General features: G+C 34.2%; 1 protein-coding gene across 1 annotated transcript in view; it reads right to left on the reverse strand.

Annotated features, from left to right (window-relative positions):
* Positions 1-20,000, reverse strand: part of LOC106868231 (dopamine receptor D2) — a 1,508,130-nt gene that overhangs the window by 1,262,298 nt on the left and 225,832 nt on the right. Inside the window, exon 2 of the mRNA XM_089352396.1 lies at positions 12,499-12,554. The gene's annotated coding sequence lies outside the window, so the exon portion shown is untranslated. The remainder of the gene's footprint in view (positions 1-12,498; positions 12,555-20,000) is intronic.

Consider the following 20,000-nt stretch of genomic DNA (forward strand, 5'->3'; position numbering starts at 1 on the left):
AATAAAATAATATATTCCTCTATACACGATCATACAAAACCCCTTTTTTTGTATTTATTTTTACTCACATATATATATATATATATATATATATATATATATATATATATATGTATATATTCAATATGCATATGCGTGTGCATGTGTGTGTGTGTGTGTGTGTGTGCGTGTGCACAGAGAAGGTGAGAAAGAGGGAGTTTATAGAGATGAGAGTGATAAACTTATATACACGTAATACATATCTATACATACCCACATATATGCGCCCACGGACCTATTCACACACATACATACATACATAAGCTTCTTTCTATGTATACACATGCTTATACACTCCCTGCACACAATATACGCGGGCGCGCGCATATGCAGGCATATATACATGCATACATGCATACATACCCATATACAATTAGACATCTGTTTATAAAACCTGTTAGCTCACTCAACACGTGTTTTCTTTTCACATAGCTGTTATCTTTCCAGACATCATTTTTCATCAGACCTCTTCTTTCATCTTCTGAAGGAATTTCAATTCTCCAACTGAGTTTTCTTGTATATTATATTATCAATCCGCTTGTTTATTTTAAATCCTATTTTTCCACGCCTGTGGGCTTGTTTAATCAATTCATAGACTTTGTATAAATTGCAGTTATATGCGCTTTTTTTTTTTTTTTTTTTTGTATGCTAAAGTTCTACTCCTTTCCTAAAAGACCAAAACAAGGTTCGTAAAGTTTACGATATTTCGTAATTGAATTTCTTTTGCGAAAATTTCATCTAAAAACAAGTGTTGAAAGCTCGTAAAATTTATAAGCACTTCTGCTAATTTCGCATTGCTTTGCCTTTGAACATATTCCCTAAAATGTTGAAAAATATAAGCAACGCAATCTTATGTAATCAACATATTTATAAGATTTATAACATTCGTTTTTCAGGATGGACGAAAGGTAACAACAACAACAACGACGACATCAAAAGCAACATTAATAATAATAATAATAATAATAATAATAATAATAATAATAATAATAATAATAATAATAATAATAATAATAATAATAATAAAAAAACTCTTAAATGGAATATCTGAAACTGTATACTACAAATGATAAACGGCTGAAAAATATTACTACAGACAGTACAAAGATTTACCAAAGAAATAGACATGAAGTTTGGCCACAGAAAGATGTGCCAAAGCAACCTTGAAAAGAGCAAAACTATTTAAAAGTAACAACATCGTACTAGATAAAGCAAATGAAATTAGACCAAAGCCAGACATATAAATACTTAGGAATCAGTGAACTAGGTACGATACAACACAAACACAGATGAAAGAGAAGACAAGAAAGAACTACTATAGCCGAGCTAGATTAATACTGAAAACAGAGCTCAAAGCGAGAAATAAGATAATAGGTATCAACACACTAACCGTCCCAGGTACATGTTATAGCTACAAAATTCTTAAATGGACTTTAAATGAACTAACTAAAATAGTCGGGGAAACAAAGAGAAAATAATGAAGTAAAAGAAGAAACAACAAATACTATAAAACAACTGAAATCCAAACTAATACTGGGACAACAACGTATCATGGTAAAACGATGGCAAGAAAAGCCGCTTCATGGAAACGTTTGGGTTAAGCCAAACAGAAAATATATAGACAAAGGGGCGAAATGCTTTGAAGACTGTAATGATTGATGCACCATCATAGAATTGTAGCCAACACCATCACCAGTAATATGAAGGGGAAATTTTATTTACACAGACATATCTATCTATTAATCCATCTATAAAAATATATAACAAGATCACTTTCCAACCACATGGTGCCAAGTTCATTTCCACTGCGTGGCACCTTTGGCAATTGTTTTCAAACCCTTGTGAGTGGGTTTGTGGTCGGGAACTGAAGGAAGCCCGTCGTATATATATGTACATACATACACACACACACACACACACACACACACACACACACACACACACATACGCACACACATACACAAACATACACACACACACACATACACACACACACATAGATATATATATATATATATATATATATATATATATAGATAGATAGATAGATAGATAGATAGATAGATAGATAGATAGGTGGATAGATAGATAGATAGATGGATAGATAGATAGATAGATAGATAGATAGATAGATAAACACATCTGTGTAAATGTATGTATACATATTTATGTACATGTATATAATATGAATATACACAAGTATGAGGTTATATATATGCGAGTGTGTGAGAGCGGTATTCAGAGAGGAGAAAGACATAAGAACAAAAAGAGATTAACGGGATTTAAAAGTGCATATTATTTGCCGAGCCAGAGAACCGGCCAGTTTTTTTTTTTTTTATCAGAGTGGCCTCAACTAAAACCAACAGAAGGCCAGGAACTGCTGTTAGTCTGAGAGGATTGATAGTTTGTCTAAGTACTTCTACCAAGAGATGGCATCAGCATTCTGAAATTGTTCCACAGAGGTTTGTTGTACAAGTCTCGCTCACAAGACTTTGGTTGAAACGAAATCTACAGTACATATCATTACCCATACTACCACACATCGCAATTGAATTGCGAATCATGTTTACAGTCGCAGACATGGCGGTATAGTTAAGAAGCTCGATTTGCAAATATATAGTTTCTGGTTCAGTCCCACTACGTGACATGTCATGCTAAGCAAGTGATTTCTACAATAGCCCAGGGCCGCCCAAAGCCTTGTAAGTAGGTTTGGTAGAGGGAAACCGCGTAGAAACCCTTCGTATACAGGTGTATATTTGCGTGTATGTTGCGTGCGTGTGTGTATGTGCTTGTATGTGTATGTGTGGTCGTCTTTGTGCTTGTGTATGTCATCTCTTCAGCATTAAAACCGGTGGTGGGTTGTTTACGTCCACGTAAAGAGTGGTTCGGCAAAACTAATCGATCAAGTTAAACGTTAAGCAACGAAATAATTGGGGTCGATTTGCTTACTGAAGACCTTCAAGATTGTGTCCCAGGATGGTTGAAACCTCATGACTGAAATAAGTAAAACGTAAAACTTAAAAGAAGCACGGAACATCTTAATTATACACACAACATTACTAATGGCATCTCCACATCAACTATAATAAATTCTATAAATAGGACAAGGCCGTTGACTCAGAATTTCTGTTTAACAACTTACGTCGTCAAACATGTATTTTAGTGAGGTTGAATTATGTGAAGATTGACTTAATCTTATCGGTCTTCTATCGTTTATTGATATGAAAACAGCAGCAGAGAGGAAATCCGTCTGTCGTGGAAAAAATCGTTTGAAGCTGTAATACATTTGACAGAAGCCTTTTGATTTCTCATTTACTTTCTGTGCATGTGTTTCCACACGTTAACATGAAATCACTCACTATTGATCCCAGACTTTCAAACTTCCAATGACTTGCATAAATCTAGGTTTCTTTCTTCATCTGTTTTTGACAGGGCTTACAAAAACATGTTAGTAATGCATTCACATTTATGGATACATATTTACATATAGAGATGTATATATATATATACATACATGCATGCATACATACACACACATAGACATACATGCATGCATACGTACATAATATATACATACACACATGTATACATACTTCCATGTGCATAAATATATATATATATATATATATATATATATATATATATATATATATATATATATATATATATATATATATATATATATATATACATTTATACAAATATGCATATGTATTATATATGTATGTATGTATGTATGTATGTATGAAAAAATGAAATAGTATATAATTTCTCTTGTGTCGTTATACTTAAACAGCAAAGCACTATAATGCCTGAATTATACAGTGCATATTTGTATATATACGTGTAAGTTAGTGTGTCTGTGAAGGCGTGTGTGAGTTACATGTATGTTTGTGTTTATAAATGTGTTAGTATTTGCCAGTGCGTGGCCTATATGTGTGTAAGTCTGTGTATATGTGTGTACATATATATGTGTATATATGTGTGTGTGTGTGCGCGCGTGCGTGCGTGTGTGTATGTGTGTTGGTGTACATATCCATACATTGTCTATGTTGGAAAGTTTGATAAGCAAGTATGGTTATCTGCATGCCCATACTGTATGCATGTATATATATATATATATATATATATATATATATATATATATATATATATATATATATATATATATATATATATATATTCTTTAATTCTTTTACTTGCTTCTGTCATTTTACTGCGCCGATGCTGGAGCACCGCCTTTAGTCGGACAATTCGACCCCAGTACTTATTCTTTGTAAGCCTAGTACTCATTCTATCGGTGTCTTTTGGTAACCGCTATGTTACGGGGAAGTAAACACACCATATATGATAGATCCAGTTGAATTAGGTACTTAAGCTGAGGCACCATGTCAGTCAGGTAATGTCTCCACTTGTTTTATCTCTCTGTTGATAATTAGGCGTGAGAATTTATGAACTGGCGACAAAATGTCTGTTTTATAATTATATTAGATTTGTAACGTGTCCTTCTTCGCATTTGCATTAAATACATATTGAATGCTCAAAACTGCTCGTTTCCTCTTTTCTTTGAGTCATTGAGGTGGTTGTCAGGTGTGCTAAAAATAACAGCTAAGCTAAATAACTGTTTGGGGTTAAATCTGTTAAGCTCGTTCTCTCGAATTAAATGCATATTGAATGCTTCAAACTACAAAACACGTGTTGTTTACAAATATTGACAACACGTACTATTTTCAGGATGCTGACGGGAAAATGTGCAGTCACGCACAAAATGACAGCTTCCATAGCCTATTTCCTGACTGGGTGAAAATGATCAAAATTTAAACCTCTATAACGTTGTAAAAAACATTTTACTGGAAAAAGTGAAAGAACTCTAGTAATTCAGTTTGAGAAAGTATATTATTGTACAAAATTTCAAAATTCTTGATAGATTTTAATTTTTGAAATGCTGGCAGACAAACCAACTAGATACAGATAGATAAATAAGTAGATTCTATTCTATTATTGGTTGCAACCAGAGTCTATGTCCATGCTGTTAGCTCATTAGCGTTAATGCTTCTTTATTTTAGACTCACTTTACTGTCCTGCTTCCGGAATTGATCCAGTAGGAGAAATGAATTGGACTACGATATCCTCCTTTGCATTTCTTTCTGTGGCGTAGTTTCATCTAGAATACTGGAAAAGCATTTGTCCAATTGTTCCTTGAACCCATCTACATCTACTCCCTGTAGATCTGTGAGGCTTTTGACTAGGTATTGCAAAAAGAACACACATAGAATTTAAAATTTACCACAGGTGTTTCGGTATAATTTTATTGATGTATTAATAAACACACCATCACCGAATAACATTTTAAATAGGTATAAACAGACATAGTGAAACTTTGTTGATGACATGTTAAACGAACAACATGATGTATAAGTCATTAACTCACGATAATGGATATACGTAATGGTGTAATCTATGAATACATCAATAAAACTTTACCGAAACAGCTGTAGTAAAATCTAAATCCTATTTGTGTTCTTCTTATACATATGGCACACGTCGAACCGATACCGGGAGGAATCTACGGTTTAAACTGGAATTGGTAATTACATATCTACAAACCTTCTGTATACGACAAACACACTCTATTCCCTCACCTGTCATCGTCTGTTGCTTTCTGTAAATTTGAAGTAAATATATATATATATATATATATATATATATATATATATATATATAGGAGAATGTACGAAAAAACAACAACAGACGAGGAAAGGTGGTGTAAACAACAAAAGGATGTATTAGTATGACGCTCGGGAATACGGAAAGTCTTTGACGTTTCGAGCTACGCTCTTCAACAGAAAGAATAAGGAGACAAGGAGAAAAACACGGAGAAAAAAGATTGAATAGTGTTCAGTCAACGGTCAATCATAGTATATATATATATATATATATATATATATATATATATATATATATATATATATATATATATATATATATATATATATATATATATAATGAATTAGTAACCCCATGCAGCTTTATTCGATGAAATAATTTTTTGTCGATGTGTAATTCTCTAATCTTTATTACGATAGTTCAAATGTATACTTTGTATTCTACATGACATTCAAGGACGTCAATATGGGATTTATCTATCGTGTGTAGTATACTTTACTTGTTCATGTTAAACGACTCTGAAGATTACCTCTTATTCAATGTGGTTAGTTAGATCTACAAGATATTAGAGTGGATGTAAGGTGTATATATATATATATATATATATATATATATATATATATATATATATATATATATATATATATATATATATATATATTCAACTTTACGATGAAAGTAAACTAGCAAAGTTTGTTCTGTTTTAGAAGCGTTGAGATGTATTGTAAGATACAGAAATATATTTATTTCTGTATCTTATATATATATCAGTTACGGAATGGTGTAAGGGAAATCCAGGCTACATGTGTTTCATAGTGAGTGGAACCTCAGAAGTGGTAAAATCCAAGTGAGGTGTATCCCATAGGCTACTCTTCAGGCCAAAGATATCTTCATTAGATTAAAGGCTGCATTCTGATTGAATCTTTGCGTCAACATGTACCTCCTTGCGACAATGTAGCCTTGAATCTAATCAAAATACCCTTGACCTGAAGAGTAGCCTGTGGGATACGCCTCACTTGGATTTTACCACTTCTGAGGTTCCACTCGCTATGAAACATATGTAGCCCGAATTTCCCATACTCCATTCCGTAACTACTATATTCTTTTTCGTATGTTCAGCAACCCTACTGGCCTACCGAGGAATATTAAAATAAATTTTGTCAGCTCATCGTTCTTCGATACAAGTAAAAACATCCGTCACCTTCCGTCTTAATAAATTATCGTTCTTGAAAGTTGTGTTTTTTTTTTTTTTCAATATTCACCACAGATTGCTCGAAGCTAACTTTCTTCCTACACCTTGATCATTGGTATATATATCAAAATAAGCAACAGGATATCCAGAGCTGATGCAGTATGACCGTTTCAAGGGCTCCATTTAATTGAACAATGCAATCATTACATCAATTTAAATGCAGAGCTATCCTCAGCTGCTATCCTCTAAGAGGATTTAAGTAAAATTATACAAACATGTCTGACTATTTAAATTAATTCTACTTATTTATTTATTTATTTAATTATGCAGTTGAAGATAGCTCTGCATTTAAATTGATGTTATGATTGCATAGTTCAATTAAATGGAGCCGCTTGAAAAGGTCGTATTGCATCACCTTTGGATATCCTATTGCTTATTTTGATTTTATTCACCTTATTTTGAAGTTGTATGGATAACACCCCTCTAAATTATAGTGACTCAATTTAAGTACCTAATTCATCTGAATCTCAATTATTTTGCTTATATATATATATATATATATGTATATATATATATATATATATATATATCATACTTCAAGAGTGACAGTAACTTCGATGTTTTGATCTGCTATACAACTTTATTTATGTGTATGTGTGGACGTGTGCGCATTTGTGTAAGGTATTTATATTTAAATAAGGTGATTTAGTATTTAAATTGCACGCTAAATAATCAATATTTAGAACTGCTTGCTCTAAATACCAGTTATGTGTACAAACATTCACACACACACACACACACACACACACATACACACAAACACATACACACACACACACACACACACACACACAAGACAGACATCTTCATTTAATCCTATGCATCTATGCCTCTATGTTTAACCGCTTTACTTGTACTTCCTTCAACTTTTCAAATTCTTCTCCCTTTACTTTGTCAAATATAAACATTTTAGTAATTTCTATAGGGACAATAAAATCACTGTCACCAATTGTAGGAAAATTAGTTCCACTTGTTTTCTACATTTCCTTTACTTTTTTGTAAGCTTCGAAAATATATTTTCTAATGAATAGGATTAAATTGGAAGCGAAACCGATACCTACGTTCTCTGGCATTATATATAAAGAAGAATGTAGTTGACGACGTCTCTTTGCACATTGTGTTCGAAATTCCATTTCAAGAAACGTTCTTTCTGTATTTTTCTTGTATTTAAACTATGCACTAGATTTTTTTTCCTTTTTTGTGTGTATGTATATATGAATGGAGATGGTGGTGGCGGCGGCGGTGGTGGAGGTGGTGGTGGTGGTGGTGCTGGTGTTGTTGGTGATGGTGGTGCTGCAGATGGTTGTAGTAGTGGTTGTGGTGGAGGTGGTGGTACGGCGGCGTTGGTGGTGGTGGTGGTTTTGGTGGTGATAGTGGTTGCACGGGGTTAAACGTCTTGGGAAAAAGAAATTACTATAGACTATTGGCAAATGTTCATTACTGAGCTTCAATACATTTCTAATAACAGAATTGGAAATTGCTTCAGAAAATTGTCAGTAAATGTTTCTAAAATGGAAATTAGAAAATCGAAAATACAAAAAGAAAAGAAATATTTTATATACTCATTTACACAATAGAAGTGAGTTCAAGTATGCATATATATATATATATATATAAAGAGCATCTCTCTCTCTCTCTCTCTCTCTATATATATATATATATATATATATACATATACATACATACATACATACATACATACATCCATACATACATACATATCTATATGTATGTATATATGTATATAACTGAAATGTCTGCAGGTGTGGATACGATGTCAAAACAAGTGTCGTCATATTTGAATTTTAGGTAATATTCTGCTGGTCAATATTGTCACAAATCTGTGCATAAGTATACTTTAAATATTTGAGATTATATGCAGGGATATTACTTCTCGCTGTTGCGTGGGTTTCTCCAACTTTATGCTGCATGTGGGTTCGTGTGTGTGCGTGTGTTTATGTACATATGTATGTATGTATGTGTGTGTGTGTGTGTTTGTACGTGTAGTGGTGTTGGTGGTAGTGATGGTAATTTCAGTAGGAGTGCCGTAGTAATATATAAACATTTAATTTTTAGCTAAGCCTATCGGTTTGCATGCTTGAGGAGAACCAATTTCTGATACATATTCATTTATTCTTTTATTTGTTTCAGTCACTTTCTATGACCATCTTTTGTAAGCCTAGTTCTTATTCTATTGGTCTCCTTTACCGAATCGCTAAGAAACGGGCACGTAAACATATTAACATCGGTTGTTAAGCGATGGTGGTGGTGGTGGGGAAACAGATACAAAGACACACACATGTATATATATACAACGGCAGTTTCCGTCTACTAAATCCAGTCACTAGCCTGTGTTTAGTCTGCGGCAATAGTAGAAGACATATAAATACGCGCACACACACACACACACACACACACACGCACGCACACACACACACACACACACACACACACACACACACATATATATATATATATATATATGCATATATATATATGTATATATATATATATATATATATATATATATATATATATATATATATATATATATATATATATATATATATATATATATATATATGCATGTATATATATGTATATACATATATATATGCATATATATATATGTATATATATATATATATATATATATATATATATATATATATATATATGCATATATATATATATGTATATGTATATATATATATATATATATATATATATATATATATATATATATATATATATATATATATATATGTATATAGCGTCAATATATCCTAAATCCGAACGAGAAGCACACACTAAGTTATAGAATATTAGAGTATTTATTAGGCTACCCAGTGTGTTTCTCGTCCATAAAGCACTGAGCTTTATACACGTCTCGTCAGATCCTAATGGCCAGTGGCCTATAATCTCACTTCAAATTAGAGTTAGAAAACGTCTCGTGGCTAGTTTATGATCTTACAGACAAAGAAGAATGACCAAGTGCAATAAATATGTGGATCAGTATCAGAGAAGGAGAAGTTAGAGCACTATAAAAATGAGGGAATATGCTGAGTCGGGTATATTAGTATGTTCCAGATTGTCAAAAATGGAGGAAAGATAAAATAGGCATGTGCTCTGTGATAGTTCTATAATGAAATAATACAGTAATATGTTTTGCTCAATAGCAGTTTCAAAGGAGAATGTTCGATGTTAATCCATGGCTAGGAATAGCGGAAGTTATCAGTTCCAGTTTTGAATATACAATGAATGACTGTTCATAGGAATATTATACTACAGTGTGGAGGAATGACAGACAGGCAGATGTAGTAATTTACTTATATACTAGTTAGTAGAGTGGTGGTGTGCTTGTAGAGGGAAGTTAGAGAGTGCTATCTTTCTTCTACACACAAACAAATCTTATATGTGTGTTTGTGAGAGAGTGTGCGTGCATACAAACAATATACGTTCTTAGTGTAGATTGTGGAGGATTCATATAATAGAATAAAGGGCTGAATTCATGATCATAAGATTGTAGGTGTAATTCCATTACCGGGCGGCATTTTGCGTCGTTGTGCAAGGTAAATCGATTCACGTTGATCCACTCTACTCTGCTGAAATGCATACCAGCGATGTGCTAGTTCAACTCTCATCACCTCCAGTTATGGCATAAAGGATATACTGGTGGGTCAAATGGGAAAGGTTTGAAGGTGTGCTTGTGTCTGTTCGCCATTACAAACGCACTAAAAACAATTAATGAAATTGTGACATAAAGTCATCCTCCGTGCGGGTAGTGGCCGTATGTTTTATTCATCATAAACACACACACACAAGCATACACATGTGAGCATGTTTGTATACTTATATGTATAAGTGGTGTATCGATATACAAACTACCCTTCTTTGTATGCGTTAATTAGAAGCTCATTACTCTTTCCTCCCTAGTGACTAATGCCTGAGTGAATTGAGTCAGTTCGAGTTGAAGTCAAACAGAAAAGCTTCTGTGATATTTCTGCCACGATTTCAAATGGAATGTCAAGAAAATCGATTGAGAGAATTAAAAAACTATTAAGGACTATTTAGTTAAAAAACAAAAACACACATTCAAGATTATATATTAGTCCTAATCAATTTATGATTCCTTTCTTGCTCCTTTCCTTATTTATGTAACTGTTTCCTTCTTTATTTCTGTGCTTGTTATTGATTACATCAAGTTCGTGTTTTGAAAGAAGTAGCCGAGTGAATAGAAAGCGTCAATAATTGTTACAGTAATTTGTGCGCAAAACGTTCATTCTTTTCTCGTCAATAAGATGCAGACCTACAGCGGTATTATGAGATGGTTGGTCAGCAACATGACTGGACCTGTCTCATACGGTCATTGCACACAGGTTTAGCTTTAGTTACTTCTCTCTGGCTCTATCGAGAGCTCGTATTTCAAAGTTACGTTTACGGATGTGTTTACCTGTCGATAGGAATTACACATGGTCGAATTGATATTGTCACGAATCAGCAGCAGAGTCATGTGACATTCATTTCAGTCCAGTATCACTATTTTGTGCTCATAGTCAATAATCTATATTCCGATTGAACCGGTCCTACTGTCCAAGGGAGGGTTGTACAACTTTATTCTCAGAAGCTATTTTGCAATAGAGTTCAAGAGTGGCACATAAGCTTTCGGAGCCGAATTTACATACAATCTCATATTTTCTTTGTCTTTTGTTTGTATCAGTGACCGTAAGAAGAGAAGGTGAAATGTCAGTATCCATGAATTATAAAATTCCTTGCTGACTGGTTCATTTGAAACTTTGATATCCAGCCCGTACAACTCTACAAGAAAATAGTTCGTGTGTGCCTGCTGCTGGTGCTTACAAGAAAATGCACCTAAGTAAAGGTACACGAGAACCCGGTGATATTTTTCAGGTAGAGTACTTGCCGTACAACACCTCCTCCTGGTTGTAGGGAAAACACGATATTAAATATATCTCAACACTCGAAAGAAAAAGAATATGTAAAATGAATATGTGAAAAAGAATAGACTGAGAGATCTAATGTTAATGTTATTAATGCCAAATACTTGAGAACAAATAACAATTGATTTCAGATTTCTGGTGAAACTGCCTTAAGAAAACATTTAAATGCAAAATATCTTAACTGAGGATAAGGCACATTCTTATATTCTTTTTCAAACACTTTAGGCTTATTAGACAATGAAACTAAGTGATAAATATATCCTTTCCCTTAGTTTTTTTTTCCATACAGTCTGTTTACATGCACCACATCTGCCACTGAAAATTCGTGACGCCAGTCCGTTTCACGTGAAGCCAAATCTTTCTTTCGTATTTCAATTCAACAATTTTATTTATAATTTCATTATTGGGTTTCCTTGGATGTACCATATTCCAAAATGTATCGCACTCCGGAAATTTAGTTATTTAGTTATAATTATATCAGATGAGTGTATAATACTGCTAACATAATAGTACTCAAACATAATAGTGTCTCAAATATCTCATTTGCTTGTATAAAATAATAAATTTAATAGTTCTTACCTTATTATTATATAGCTGACATGAAATTATTTTCCAATGGTAATTCCCAGTGGCATCTGAAATTAATAATAAAACAAACTAAATATAAATCATCCAATCATTTAGTAAAATATAGTACGAATATAACTATCGTTAACAGAAATTCTGGCATAATCTATAGCTTTCATTAACATCAGGTATCGTATAGAGTGATTTCTCTTCGTCAACAGTATGACAATTTTATATAATTCTAGATACTTGAGATTATCTCACTTACTCACTTCGTGACTTTCCCGGTTGGCATTTAGATTAATGTTTACCTTCTCTGAAGCTGGGGAAAATTTTAATAACTCAAGAATTTGTGTTGAGGTAATTAATACCCAGGTATTTGCGAGTGAGAGAGAGGGAGAGAGAGAGAGAGAGAGAGAGAGAGAGAGAGAGAGAGAGAGGGAGAGAGAGAGAGAGAGGGAGAGAGAGAGAGGGAGAGAGAGAGGGAGAGAGAGAGAGAGAGAGAGAGAGAGAGAGAGGGAGAGAGAGAGAGAAAGAGAGGGAGAGAGAGAGAGATTCTGTTGCCGAAGTTGACTGGAAAGAGTTTAATGCAGTACAACATATTGCAATAAAAAGGCTATCTTTCGAAATAAATTGAGATATCAAATTTCCGAGGAAAAATTGTTGAAGATTGTGCTGCAGACAAATCTGGCAGAACTATATGTATCTCATTCAGAATGTTATTTAGTGCTAGGCTAAGACCTGTGCTCATTTAGGAACACACAAAATCTATTGAAATAGCATTCAAAAGAAAAACTGGAAATGTAAATTTCAGCAATTAACATGTATATAAAAATACATGGTGCATTGAAGTAATTTTTGGGCTGCACAAAATTCTAGAGCTATCATTAAAGGCCTGTTGTTCAAACTAGTAGAAAGCAAATCCTCAACACTAACCTTCCTCTAATACTCTAATAGAGTCATTTAAACCTATTGATTGCAATCATGAATGGAATTAAGTTTAGTCACAAACCATTCACTTAAATACATCATCAATACATTTCTATTATAATTTTTACAACTTTAAATGAGTTTTTTAAATCTCAGCACCACCGAACCCACATTCTCTCTCTCTCTCTTCCTCTCTCTCTCTCTCTCTCCCTCTCTCCTCCTCTCTCTCTCTCTATCTATCTCGCAAGCTCATCCACACACACAGTCATATACGCACACACACACGCTTCCTGATCAGCATACTTTTATGTAAACTGCCAACAGTTTTACACCACAGTTATTAACAATCCAGTTAAAGGCAATATCGAATCAGGATTTCAGAAAAGCGAAAAGCTTTATTTTTAAAGAAAATAACGTTTTGTACGCAAGGTGATTATTCTCAAGGTATTTTCGATCCAACAGGGAAAGGTTGTACAATTTATTACTACAATTTGTTACTTTTTTTCTATTTTTGTTTTTAACGGGGAGTGTTTTTTTTTTCTTGTACGAATTCCTTCCTTCAGTTAATTTTTTCCACATCTCAATTATCCTCCCTGTTTACATTTCCATTCCAGCAGTCACTTAAAATATTTGCATTTTTTTTCTTTTTATAAATTCTATTCTATTGAATTTTGCATTTCTTTAGTTACTCATTAACTTAATTCTTTTCTTGATGTTATTTCCATCAAATATGGCATGGAAATGACGTTCCACAGAAGTTATTCTGTGACAAAATGTAAAGCTACTTTTAGTAAAAGGGACAAAGATAAGTAGGATTAACAACGATTTCAATCTAATACAGCAAGAAACATACAGCCGTTCAACACGAACCTTAAAACCGCTTGAATATGCCAAAGCTAGAAAATATATACAAACTGTGCAGAACATAAAATAGTACAACACTGCTTTCGACTGAAGCCAGCATCATCACATCATTAGGAACAAGGGATTCAAACTTTTCAAGTAAGAAGTCAATCGTCCACAATAATGGATCAATTTAATCCATCCTTAATGAAGGGATTAGATTGCTACACCTATAGTTTCTTGGTTATCTAAATAGAAACATCACCTATTACTGCTCTGCGTTTTAACTTTATTCTATAATTCAAAAAGTAATCCTTGCAAATAAATAGCAATATCATAACTTTAGCGTATACCTTGAAGTCTAAACACTCATTCGTGTTTAACCTTAGCAGTTAAAGGCACCCTCGAAAACATGTTCTCCTCCCTATCGACTACCATCACTGGGGATACAATTGCTGTGAATAATGAACGATGTCACAAAAAATACCATTCTCAAATGCAAAGTGAATGCAGTCAAAGGTCTAACGGGAAACAGATTCTATATTATGTTGCAATATACTTTCTTTCTATCAATGGTGAAACTGGATATTAATTAGACATAGCACAGATCAATGCAAATGTTTCAACTGTGTTGGCCTTCTATGCTTCTTATTTGTTCTATGTAATCAACTCAATGATCTTCATGAAAGTCTCCTGCAGTCTCCCACAATATGCAGTGGACGTGTTTACTAAGATGCAGTATAACTGAGATGCATTAAAATACATCTAAAAAGGTGAGCTCAGACAATTACGAGGATCGACCGAAAGGTTCATAGGCCGACTAAGATAATCCCATGGAATGTATTGGAATGTGACCAAATGCGGTTTATTTTCAACATACTCCCCTTTACAGTCTACATACTTCTACCATCTGTGTTGTAGTAATTGGATCTCATTAGTGAAGACGCTTTCATCTTGTTGGTTAAAAAGGCCAACAGCAGCATATATGAGATCGTGCTCACTGCAATACTGGCCTTCAGTCAAGTCATTTTTCTTGTTGGGAAAATGATTATACTCAGTTAGGACCAAAACAGGAGAATAAGGAGGGTAATCAACAAATTCAGAGCCTCAGTCACGCACAACAGGCAGTGAAACCCAAGGACCAAGAGGCAATTACTTTGTTACTGGAGTATTGTCCTGCTGAAACAAGGCACTTTTCGTTACTGTTCCTGGGCATTTGTGCTTGATACCCTTTCGTAACTGCCACAGTTTGTTGGCATAGTAATCTCCATTGATCTGTGGCCTTTTTCAATATAGTGAATAAACACAACGTCTATTGTATCCCCCAATACTGAGGCTATCACCTTCCATGCAGATGAAATTACCTGGGCCTTTTTTGGAGAAGCTGAGATGGTGTAGTCTTACTGCATGAGTTTTTTCTTTGTCTTTTCTCAAAGCAATGAATCTAACGCTCATCGTGGGTTCAGAAACTTTCGAGGAAACAAGCTGCACTTATCCTCATCCTCTTTTCAAATTTTTCTTTGTATCGAACGTGCGATGTGCTTAAGGAGCCATTCCTCCTGGTCGCACGGTCGTTACAGTTTTCTTCTTGTAAGTATTGCACCTGGCAATCCCTTTTACAGAAGTGTTTTTCGATTAATATATTCCCAAACATCCTTATCTACCTACGCTCTTTATTGTAATACATTTTACAGATAAAAGAATACAGAAAATAAGTCATACCACGTTTTAATATCTCTACCTTATTTAATATACATGAATGAATTATACGTTTGCATAATTCAGTATTAAAAAATACTACGTAGATAGATCCCGCATCGAAAGTTCAGTGCATTTGACACAAGGATTGTTAACGTGGTACAAAATCATTTCATTTCGTACGTAAAAGTTTTCCGCGACGAAGCCAACATAGTTTTCATATACCGAATATGGCTTCATTAAGAACAATTCATGGCTCTTTATAGCTATATTCTAGGCTGGTCAACACCCTGCAGTCGACTGGAAATTCTACTAATACGAAAATTGGCCACAAATTATGAACATAATTATTTACTAAAAAAAAAAAAAAAGTTTCTTTTCGTGTTTTAGATATAAAGATATAATGTTCATGTATTCATATATATGAATACGCATACACACACACACACAAACACACAGACAGGCACAGACACACACACACACATCCACACACACACACACACACACACACACACACACACACACACGCACACACACACACACACACATATATATATATATATATATATATATATATATAATCGCGCACACGGACATAATTCGAATTTAAGAATGTGGAAAGTAAATATAAGGAAGTTATTTTTATAGCATTATGTTTTTCAGCGAAATATTTCTAAAAATAATGTCTGTTTGTCGTCATCAGGACTCATATTTACGTGTCGAGTGCATAAATAGAAAAAAATGTATATCAGCCCAAGACAACAATTGATATTTGTTTATCGTTAGTTGTATAATTGTCCTTGAAATGAATGCAGTATCAACCAAAGAAAAGTATCTCTGCAGCAATCTACCTCATTTAATTTATTCATATTAGTTGTGTCTGCCCCACAGGAGATGTCTAAATAAATCTATTTTGAAATAAAATATTCATCAAGAAGAGTACATAGAATATACTCGTACATAAAACTGAAAGAAACATAAATTTAGTTACATTATCATATTTGAACAAATATTCATTCACATATTCATCACCAATCTTAATTCTCACATGAATCCTATCAACACTGAATATACTTATGAAAGAATTAAATTAACAACACAAGTTAACTTTTGTGCATCTTTTATTTTACTAAAGCGGATAGATATTGCCCCCTCTGTAAGTGGTAATTGAGTGCAACCTCATCTATTTTCTCTGTGGCAACCTGGACAAGTGTCTTCTACTACAGACTCGAGCTGACCAAAGCCATGTGAGCGGATTTAGTAGACGGAAACTGAAAAAAGCATGTCGTATATATATATATATATATATATATATATATATATATATATATATGTGTGTGTGTGTGTGTGTGTGTGTGTGTGTGTGTGTGTGTGTGTGTGTGTGTGTGTGTATGTGTCTATTTATTATTTGTGTCTGTTTGTTCCCCCTCTAGCTTGACAACTGATGCTGGTGTGTTTACGTCCACGTTATCTAGCGGTTCGGCAAAAAGTGATGCCCAGGATTAGTACTAGGCTTACAAAGAATATGTCCTGGGGGCGATTTGTTCGACTAAAGCAGTGTTCCAGCATGGCTGCATTTAAATGACTGAAACAAGTAAAAGAATAAAAGAAAACATTCGCTCTGAATTGCCTTTACATACGTGACAATCTTGAAGGATTTTCACCAAAATTTGATTCATTGAAATTTGCCTCTTAGTTTGCGAAAAAAAATTATAAACATTCGGATGTTTAGTAGCTACTCCGAGAGATGTGCGGGAAAGAATTTGAAGTAATTAAGATTTAATTTCACTCTATTGATGTACATATTTTGAAGAATTCTTGTCTTTGATATTGGTCACAGTGGGAAATATTTTACAATTTCATACAGTATATTTTATTGGTTATTATGACCAACACATGTTTCAACTGCAGAGTGTTTGGGCAGTTGCACCTGGAACCGGGTATAATTCTAAGTACAGCTTCATTCATGCTCTGTCCACCAGCTAGTCTCGAAGCGAACTGAATACAGTTAATTGTTTGTTGTGTTTTTAGTTATTCATATAGTTTTTGTGTGTGTGGTCTTTTTTTTTATCTAGCGAACTGGACCCTACATAGAAGCACGTCCTTTCCTCAGAAGTGATTTTGCATCTATACACCGGTTTCTTCGTCAAACATCTAGAGTTTAAAGGGCATGCTTTATTTCTAGCACAGTGACAGACTTAATACTCTTTTCCTATTATTTACTGTGTAATAAATTGTTCCTGCTACATGCCTCTGCTACTCTCCTTTCTATTGGTCTACTATTTTTCCTACGCTTTCTATCAATAAGTGCTTGTGGGCTGCTATTTCCAGCGACTCACAGTTCCTGTCCTTTGGAATTATAGGCTTCTGTTGAAGTTGTCTTCCCTCGACTGCTGGTCTTTAATGTATCGACGTGCTGGCTTAGTGCCAAATTCTGAGATTGTTATTATTCTTATTATTCGTTTTGCAAGTATGAGTGTCTTCATTCACGTAAGTTTAACCTTTTAATTAATCTCTTCAAAAGTTGTTGACTGTTTATTTTGTTAAAAAACGCTTGTATCATAGTTTGGCTTGCTAGTTTGTTTGTTAGTTTCTGCAACTTTGTGGGTGCAATTTCGGAACGATAATTTATCATTTTGTTTTGGAAAAAATAATTCTGCAAATAGGCATGAATCTCTGTTGATTTGTCTGGAAACAAGCCACTGGACTGCCGTGATTTAAATCCCACTGAAGAACTTGCAGCCTGAAGTACTTTCGCTTTGTAATCTTCCCATAGATTGTTTGGATCAAGATAGATACTTTCTATAGCATTGTGGAATCTTTGCAAGTTGCTTGGTAATTTGAAGTTTGTTAAATTTAATTTTTTCGGTAGCTTAAGACCACACTGTCTACTTTTAGGCATTATCGAAAAATTCATTTTTCTACATACTAGTCGATGGTCGGTTCAGGTCTCTGCTCCTCTCATGGCCCAAACTCTAGAAGCATCTTTCTTATCCTGCTTTCTGATCAAAATATAATCTACGAGATACTGGTCTTTTGATCTTGGAGTACATCCAGCTGGTTATATATTTGTTTTTCTGCTTAAACCGGGTGTTGGTAACAACCAGATTATCCTCAGTACACAACGTCAAAAAAGCTACTCCAGTTTTATTACATTTTCCAACGCCATATCGGCCTACAACAGGCTATGAAATATAGCCATCTCCAAGTCTTGCGTTGAAATATTCCATTATGACCAGCTAGTCAGAAATTTGTACTTTCCTCAATTATTGTAGTAGATCATCATAAAAGCATCCTACAATTTCATCAGAATGAGACATTGTTGGTGCATAAATACTGATAACGGTAGGAAACCTACCTTTTGTCAATTTTATACGGCATGACATGGTTCGTTCAGATATACCACTTGGAAATTCTGCAATGAAGGATACTAATGCATTCTTGAGAGCAAAACCAGCACTAGATTCTCTGCGCTGACCCTCATGTAAGCCCCTCCAGAAGATAGTATATCCATAAGTAGGTTCATTCATTTGACCCTCAACAGAGAGACGAGTTTCAGATAGCGCAAATATATCAAGGGATTATCTTTTAAGCTCACATGCAATAAGTCCAGTACACCTTTCTGGCCGCTTGTTGAAATTATTATCTAGTAGTGTGCGCATTCTAACAGCCAAAATTCAGAGTATGTATGTTTTTTTCTTCTTCTTGGACACCTGCCGAGCCAGAACTCTTCCCCTGGCGTTCCCAAGCCTTTTTTTGCCATTTACTGAATCTATTTGGAACATTTCAGAGTAAGGTGCAAGTGCATTTTTAGGTTTGCGCCAACCAATTCAATGCTTTTACTAAGATTTGGTGTACAAGTAGAAACTGCGCAGATGAAAAATGTTCAGTGGGTGCATCTTTCACAGCACTACTCCCACCTATTGGGCATTGTCACAGGAGAATTGACAAACCCGGGAAATTCCAGAGCCACAGGCTTTATTTTGGAGATGTCCTTCTCCTAGGTAGATTAGCAACCAATATTAAAGAACGTTTACATACCC

Source organism: Octopus bimaculoides, chromosome 5, assembly GCF_046866305.1.
Source record: "Octopus bimaculoides isolate indiv1 chromosome 5, ASM4686630v1, whole genome shotgun sequence".
Classification (NCBI taxonomy): domain Eukaryota; kingdom Metazoa; phylum Mollusca; class Cephalopoda; order Octopoda; family Octopodidae; genus Octopus; species Octopus bimaculoides.